Source organism: Brassica napus, chromosome C9 (assembly GCF_020379485.1).
Source record: "Brassica napus cultivar Da-Ae chromosome C9, Da-Ae, whole genome shotgun sequence".
Classification (NCBI taxonomy): Eukaryota; Viridiplantae; Streptophyta; class Magnoliopsida; order Brassicales; family Brassicaceae; genus Brassica; species Brassica napus.
The window spans coordinates 30,124,402-30,131,516 of NC_063452.1; positions in this window are offsets into that span (position 1 = coordinate 30,124,402).

A 7,115-nucleotide genomic window follows, 5' to 3' on the forward strand; every position below is an offset into this window, starting at 1 on the left:
TCATTTTTTCTCTTTAAAACAATAATATTAATATATACACAATATCTTACTCTTGAAAAATAATAATAACAAAGCATTTATATTATTGATTTAGTTCGGAGATTTTCTTTGTTCTCTGTTTTTTCATATAGTCTCTTTCCCCTATTATTCTGCTTATTTTCTTTTTAATTAAATAAATCCAAAAGCTAGTTTCAGATATCTTCAACTCCTAAGCTTTAAACTAACCCAATAAAAATAATATGTATGCCCGGCTAGCATAAACAATAAGAAGTTGCATCGTAGAAAAAAAGTTCAAAATCATAAATTGAGTATAACAAAATTTAGTTATAAAATATTGACTTAAGATAGAAGGCTAGATAGATCGTATGAGGGTATGAATTATGCTTGCAAAGTATGTAAGTTCTCGGTTTATATAAATTTCATATTTTTTATAGGTTCAATTATATTCAGTTTGTAGTTATTGTTGTCTTCAATTCTTTTCATATTTATATTTTTATAGGTTCAATTATATTCAGTTTTTAGTTATTGTTCTCAGGATTGCTGACCTTGCTGTTATACCGGTTGAGACCTCTTTCGTCCAAATGTTTATTGTATTATTTTCAGCCGGGTTAAAATATTACTATATATTTGGATTAATAACATTCAGTCATCAAATTTATCTCTCTTAAATAAATAACAGTTAAAATTTCATAAATACATTACTATCTATATTGTTTTAATATATTATAACTTTTATCATATAAAATTGATAAATAACCTAATGTGTGGGGTATATGTTAGGGGGTAAACTTATGATAAGGGTTGTTTCCATATCTAGAGTTTTATATACATTAAAACTACAAATTAAAATATTTTATTAGTTTATAGAATTCTAGTTTTTAGGATTTTATAGATTTACATATTTTGAATTATATATTTATCCCAAAAAAATTAAAGTATATTTATTAATTAAATTTTACAAATGCAAATTTCATGTTATTTTATTCCACCAGTTGATGTATTGAAATTATGTAGCTGAATGTTCCCTTTTTTGGTAAGAAAATTAAAATATAGTTGAGTAATTATGTAACTAATTAAAAAACAATAAATTCATGAAAGGTAATAATACTGTTACCAAACAATATAATAAATAAATTTGTGTCCATGCCATATAAAACATTAAATTTCAATTTTTAGTCATTTTCTTATTAATCTTGATACAAATTATTTGATAAATTTTAAATTTATAAAAACAATTTTTCAGGTTTTAATACCAAAAAATATGAAATAAATTAAGTTAATATATTAATTTAGTTGTATTTTCACATATATTAAACACATTCATTTAAACATAACAAAATTTCATTTAAATAAAGACTGTATATAAAAAGATGTTAAAATGAATAAATTGACATTTAAATTTATAATATATTTGATATCAGTTTTTTAAATAAAATATAAATTAACAAACATTTTATTACAAAATAAAATAATATCTTATATATAAATTTTATATTTTATGTAAATACAAAGACATAAAATTATATAATAATATCATATACCCAAAAAATTATATTTTTATTAAATTATATTTAAAAAAATATATTTCCGTCTTTTTAAAGTGTGAGTTATAATTTGATTGTAGTTAACTATGGGTTGAACTGTTGTATTTGATATTTGAGTGGATGTGGCTGTATTTTAAAATTAGAAATTAACTTGTTTGAATTAATACTTCATGATTTTTTTGTGAAAAGTAAAGGCTAATTTTTAATAATAAAAATAGGATCACCTAAAGGTTCATAATACAAAGAAAAAGTGATCGGCCGAACGGCTCAGGCCTCACTTTGTTCTCATAGTTATATATCATGTAGTAATTTAAAAAAAAAAATAAGCCAAACTTGATCAAAATACGGTCATAATATCACATCGTTAAAACCGGCGTCTTTAGCATATACAATGAATATTGTGTTCCAGAGATTAGAATTTGACAAAGGGTTTTGACCTATGTTGCACCGGGACGGATACGGGGACAGATACGGGTAAGGAAACGGGGACGGGAAACGGTAAAACTAAAAAATTATGGGTACGGGTACGGCAAATATATATATGTTAAAAATATATATATGCTATCCATAATGGACAAAATAAGAAAAGATTACACCAAAATCTTAACATAAAAATAATTCAATATATTATTTTTAAATAATAATAATAAAAACAATAATTAAACATTTTTTAATCAAAATTTGGTTCATCTAATTAAAGTTCATAAACTTAGAAACAAGATTGAAAGTTAAAAATACAGTTTAAATTTTACTTCCTTTTATTTTTTGGAAAAAGGTAAATTAATTAGCTTAAGATACAATAATATCGAAGAAAATTCATTTCAAATATTCCATAAATGAACTACCACGTCCCCAAAGTGTCCCCGTGCTGTTTCTATGGTGTTTCCGTCCCGGAAACGTTTCCTGTACGGGTACGTGAACCAAACTGCCGTCCCCGTGCTTCATACGTTTTGACACACACAGAAACACATCATTGACAAAGGAAACAAACCTTCACATATGTTTGAACATCATGGAGATCATATCTTCTCTGTTTGATGTACTCTGAAAATTCAGGAGATGGAACTTTTAAGCTCCTGCAGCAGTCGCTGATGAGCCTGGTTTAAGCCACGTGAAGAAAGTGCTGAAGAAAGCATGTTTGTCCTGTTAAAAGAGAGAGAGAGAGAGAGGGAGAGGGAGAGAGAGAGAGAGAGAGAGAGAGAGGGAGGGAGGGAGAGGGAGAGAGGGAGAGAGAGAGAGAGAGTGGGAGTTAAGCATTCACTGTGATAAACTTCCATCTTTCAGGTCTTTGGCAACTTCAGTAAGTGCAATGAAATTATTAAAGCTAATGGTTGCAGCTCCTCTGTCAAGAGCTTCTGCCTCGTCAACACATCCTTGCTGTTTTCTATAAATCTAGCTGTTGTACCCAGATTAGTGATTACCAGCGGCAGTGCAGGTGGGTTGGAACCACTTGTGGCATTGCCCCTGAAACAGAGGGCTCTGTAAACCCTGGTCCATGCTTGTTAAAATCATCAAGTATGCTCTGCTGATCAGCTTTCTTAAGACCCTGCATCAACACCACAAAACGGTTCAGAGTTAGTGTCCGGCAGTCCAAATATTAATATATACATTTCTGTGTATTAAAGATGGCTTTCAAACAGATGAAATTGTGAACATCACTATGTGTTCAACCTAATTGGTTTTTAGAGAATCTGAGTACTACTATCACCTTCAGTTCAAAGATGCGCTGAAACTCCATGAGAGTTCTTGTCAATGATGCATTTCCTGTATAAACCACCAGAAAATAATTTGATTGATGTTTGAAAAAGTTTCTAGTTTTGTCTTTTCAAAACTTACCTGATCTTTGTCTCTCTACCAATACCAATTGGAACCTTTCCTTCTGCTAATAGAGATGCAATCCCAGATTCAGTTAGGTAATAACCTGTACCTAACATCAACGTATCCTGCCAAAAAAAGAAACCTAAACCAAAACTGCGTTTGATCAGAACAATATTCTGATTGTTTTGTTATTCAAAACGAAGAGATCTGAAGATCCACCTGAAGCTCAACTCCATAGTCTAGACCTGACCACTCTCCAAGGATGGAGCGTTGGACGCTGCATTCCCGCAGTCGCAGAAACATCCGTGTGAGATACATATTCAGATATTAGTAGTTTGGTTCTTGTTCATGAACAAATAGAAAGTTATCAGTACCTGACCGGTTAAGAGTTTACGGGGAAATTCAACAAAGTTGCAGCAATTACCATATGAACTATCTGAACTGCAAGGCCTAGATCTTATTCATACGAACATAAGTCATATGAGGATTAAGTTCATAAAAGCTATGATCACCTGTGTACATATTGGTTGGAAACAAAGCAGGTGTCCAGGAACTGCTTGTCATCCTGCTCATACAAACAACCAGAAGTACATTCGAAACCCACATTGTGTTCCAAAACATACGAATGAGTATAAATCAAATTATTATGTCAGAAAACGATCAAACTATTTGATACAGAAACTGTTGCAGTATGTTTTAGTAATGGTGTAATGTACAAAAAGAAACAATACCTTTGGTGAGAGAATCAATAACTCCACAAACTCTAAATACTTCCTGAAAGCTTCTTTCTCCTAAGTCATGTAGAAACAAAAAAAAAACTCTATCAAAAACTAAAAGAAACAGAGCTTTAAGGCTAAATCATTCTCTTCTTCGATCTCTTTTGAAAAGTGTTTTCCTTTTCGTTTCCAGCGATGTCAGTTACTGTTACGGTTGTGGAAATCAACAGCCACCTCCTCAGCTACCTTACTCCTCCGACGGAAAGTCATGTAGAAACAAAAAAAAAGTCTATCAAAATCTAAAAGAAACAGAGCTTTAAGGCTAAATCATTCTCTTCTTCGATCTCTTTTGAAAATTGTTTACCTTTTCGTTTCCAGCGATGTCAGGTTACTGTTACGGTTGTGGAAATCAACAGCCACCTTCTCAGCTACCTTACTCCTCCGACGGAAACAATCCACAGTACGGTCATCGACTTCCTCTCCTTACGCTGTGCCCTACGATGCACCAAAGCCGCCATCCTCATCCACACCACCGTCTGCTCCATCCTATGGCGCACTGGCTCCTTCTTCTCTTAAGAAAACAAATCGTCTGTTAAAACAGCTACGACGGCAAAGTTGAAAGGTCGAAGAAATAGAACAATGAAACCCTTAATTGTTAACTAATAATTCGGGAAGCCCAACATTATATACTCTAGAAGCCCAACAACCCACAGCCGAGATGACGTGTCAAAAAGGGATCTCCTGATTGGTCGATTTTATTGTCCGACGTGGACGTCCTCTCTGATCAGTATATTGCCCTTTTATTACTTGTGTGATTTCTTTTATTTTTGTATCCCGATCATTGGTTAATTAGGTCGTTGTATTGGGACGATCTTATATTGAAGTTAATATAAAGATTTAGGGAAATCGCTTAAAAACCTTCAAAGTAGCATTCACTAACACTATAAAATTTAGTTACTCAACTAATATATTAATGTTATAAAAGAGATGCTATGTAAGCTTATTATTACTCATGACTAGAGGTCTATATTTATACAAGTATTAAACCGTCTTATTTAGACCGTCATAAGAGAAAAGGAAATCCTATTCCTAATATGAATAAGAAATAGTACTTATCCTAAATACATATGGAAAAGGATAAACATCAAGTATAGATAAATGTAAACTCTCATTCGCCTAAGTCATTAGCTGATGGGCCGGATGGATAGCTGATGGGCCGGATGGATAGCTGATGGGCCTGATATGGGTCGATCACCACTTGGTTTATAACACTCCCCCTTGATCGACACATCCGGTTCAGGGCTTGTAACATGCTTAATGTTGCCTCATTAAAACCTTTCCAGGAGAACCTAGTGAGACAAAACCATGGATAAGGAAAAAAAGTACAACACATGAACTCCCCCTGACTTGTACCCCCGTGCATGTTCTTCAAGTTGGCGCATGGACAATTTGATAGTTTAGCTTCATGGGCGCCAAGTCTTGAACTGGTCCTTTAATTGGCACGTCCCAAACTGATAGATAAATTTCATGGACGTGTGGTTGGTGTAGACATGGTGAAGAAGTCGGCTGACATATCATATGACTGAACTTGTAGTCCTTTGAGCTTCTTGAACGTTGATGTAGGAATAGCTCTTGCCGAATTGTAACTTGAGTTATCTTGTAACTCTCATATCTTCTGGAACTTCATTAAGACATGGTCAAGACGTGCATCTTTGCAGCTGACCACTCTATGTCCTGGTCGGACGGATGGCACTCGACCAGTACTCGGATGGACCTCTAATCTGCGATCAAACTTTACTCGCAAGTCCTCTCATGTCCCACGGATCCTCTAGTCACATGGCTTTGCCATACCGTGGACACTTTAATATATATTGAGTCATCAACCCAAACACATATGAATCACTTGGCTTCTCACGGACATGCCTTCGTCCATTCGGACATACATCACCCGTATGTGCTAATGGCTTATCCATTATAGCCGATCTTTCTTCATTGGTCGATCCATGTTGAGTTATAGACATTGTCTATACTCGTCCATACCCCATGAGTGTCTAAGGTCATATCATTAATAATCATTGTTGTAATGAGTTTTATAATCTCATCAAACTATGGATCTACAGTCAAATACACTTAAGGACCTTTATACATGGTTATCGATCTTTCTTGCCTTCAGCAATGCCATAGCAATGCCATATCCATTTGACCTCGACCAGACATATTTCTGGTCACTCTCTTGGACCATTATGGTTTTCTTTTATCCACTGATATAAACATAATGGCTTGTGCTTACATTGCAGTCCCATACTATAATCTTACTACTTGAAAAACATCGCAGTCCACACTCTCTTTGATGGCATCTCATGACCTACTTCCAGTGCTGATTTATTATAAACACAAGGAATTTCTTTTATAAGAATATATGGACTGATTTGGATTGTTCTTTATCGAACTCCTTCACTAAGTTTTACTTAGTTTTATCATATTCAATGCAGCTGTTTTTGCTTCAGTCAATGAACAGCTTAGGAACAATGCTGTTCTTTGAGAACTTCTTTTCTCATCTTTCTTGTACCTTTATTTTCTTTATCCAGTGATTAATATACTGCTTACTACATCATTATTTCTTTTGTTTCCAGACTTCATCAATTTCGAGTTTGTGTAGTAGCATCCACCACATAGGAGCATATTTCCTTATAATTTGTTCCTTTGATCTCTATGAGTATCCTTGTGTAACAAGCCATTCTTTGAATGCTGTAAGTAGTAATGTGAACGACCTCTTGACTACTTGGTCACGTTCCACATCTCATGATTTTCTTTCCCTCACAAGACTCATTTATCCACTGGTCTATATCATCAGATGGCGTTTCTATATATTTGGCCAATACGCCCATCTCTTCTTTAAACTCTTTAAACCTCACGTTTTCTTTTAATCTGATCTTTATTCTTTATGAGTACTCTTACGTGGGTTCATGATCCTCGCTTTATATCTTTAAACTCAAGTGCTACTTTCTTTTATGAGCTCTCTTATATGTAAATACAT